The sequence below is a fragment of the Trichechus manatus genome, unplaced genomic scaffold, assembly GCF_000243295.1.
Source record: "Trichechus manatus latirostris isolate Lorelei unplaced genomic scaffold, TriManLat1.0 scaffold00232, whole genome shotgun sequence".
NCBI lineage: Eukaryota > Metazoa > Chordata > Mammalia > Sirenia > Trichechidae > Trichechus > Trichechus manatus.
Window position 1 is genome coordinate 3,255,990 of NW_004444168.1, and position 2,296 is coordinate 3,258,285.

Below are 2,296 nucleotides of genomic sequence, written 5' to 3' on the forward strand. Positions count from 1 at the left end.
GACTCTAAACTGTACTAAGCAGTATCAGTGTGCAAATATATTCAGTACAATCTTGAGAAAGACAAAAAGGGGGACTTATCCCTTAAGACATCAAATTATAGTATGAAACTATAGTAATTAACAAAGTGAAATGTTGTCAAAGATATAGAAATGTTATTTCTAAAAAGTATTTCCCCTAAACAACATGTATATGAAGATAAAGAATACGATGGCAATGGCATTTTATATCACTAGAAAAAAATAACTGTTACGAGATAGTGTTTTGATCGTTCACTAGCAATTTACAAAAACATAAAATAAAATCCCTATTTTACACATCTCTGTATATGGATTAAAACTCTAAAGGAAAAAAATAATAATTTTAAAATAAAGAAAAATGTATTTGTGACTTTTGTTAAATAAGATGAAAAATACAGCCATTGAGTTAAAGATTGATACAACCCATCAAACTTAAACACTACTGATTGTAAAAATTATCTGTAAACAATGTAAGAAGAAAAGTACAGTATATTACAGTCTATTATACATGCATTAGAAGGTCAAGACTAAGAATATTGCCGTTCCTAGTTAAAAATGGCCATCTGCTCTGAAGTATAGGAAACAAGATAGAGTAAAATATAAAATTCTAAAATATTTTAGAAGATAGAATTAACAAGACAGGGTAAAACCAGGTAAAAGACTAGATGTAGAATCAAAATATATTTTGATCAAAAAATCAATAACTGGTTGAAAAGGCAAAAAATAAAAAATAAAAAGCTGATGTGAAATATTAAATCAGCCTGTTGATGGGGTGAAGGATGTTCAGAAAGAGATGATTTGAACCTCTCTCTACCAAGAAAATAAGAAAAAAAACAAAAAAAAAGAAAATAAGAAAATATCCCTCACAATCTCTTGTCAACCTCTACATTTTGGTAATGAATCAGGTGTCAAAATATCTGAGTTTGATCTTAGCTATTCCATCCAATAAGTATGTATTATCAACTCTATGCACAGCATCCAATATGTGTGCTTTTTTTCTTTTAAAACTTATCAATAAAATTGGTGGACTAGATCAGAGCTTGTAAATCATGGCTGTACATAAGAATCATTCGGAAAGCTTTTAAAAAATATGATGTTAAAATCCCAACCCAGACAAAATAAATCCAAATCTCTGGAAACGGGGCCCAAAGCATGTGCTTTAAACGTGTTTGGTGATGTTCTGTAATGTGTTTGATGGTGAAGGAGTTGAGAACGGGAAGTTATAAGACTGAGCAGATTTCTGTTCCAGTGAGTTTTGATCATGGAGTACACGATTGAAATTAAGATGTATTATTGTGGTCAAGCAGAATAATAAAGATGAGGGCAGAAGTCCTGAGTCCTTGCTCATGCATTGCCTAGAGGTAGGACCTTGGAAACCCATTCCCATCTAAGTTTCCTCATCTGTCAACCTCAGATTTAAAAAATACCCCTGATTTGCCTTTTTCCAGTTGTTTATGTGATGGTCAAATACCAAGATGGATTTGAAGTACTTCTTTCTAAATATAAATGTTTAATATTAACAGATTTAAAATAAACTCTGACTTTGAAGATCCTACAAATTTATGGAGCTGACGTTAAGTGCGAGAATTCAAGAAGCTTATTTCCTAACAAGTAAAAAAAAAAGTTGCTGTCAAGTCAATTCCAACTGCGGTGATCTCGTGTGTAGAGTAAAACTGCACTATAGGATTTTCAATGGCTGACTTTTTGGAAGTAGATCTCCAGGACTTTCTTCTAAGGCACCTCTAGGTAGATTTGAGCAATCAACCTCTTTGTTAGTTGCTGAGAGTGTTAGTTAGGGATACCAAAATCAGTCAAATTTAAAAGTTGAGTGAAGAAGCAGTATAATATACAATAAATGTCAAATTAGTGGTACACAGAATCACAACAATTCACTCCATTTCCTTGGCATAATTGGCTTTGATGTTTACTTCTAGAAAGAAACATTTGTTGGCAAACTTCTGACTGATATCTAACTTAATTTCCATAGCCTTTGGCTTGAGTCTATTACTCTGAACCCTTTTTCCCCAAATATCTAACTCTTCCACCTCTGATTTGCAGTCCACTGCCTCTCAGCTTAGTGTACCTGCCTTCCCCTACTCCCATCCTTCCCTCTCTGCTCTCTCCTTTGCCCTCCAGTTTAGCTATCACCAGTCCCTGTCTGCTGGGCCTGCTCTGCTTGGTCCTAGCATCTTACCTGGCTCTTAGCAGGGGGAGAGCTGCCCTGTCCACTCACTGCCCAGGGAAGTGTGCATGTGGTGGCTTTGGGACCTAACCCTCT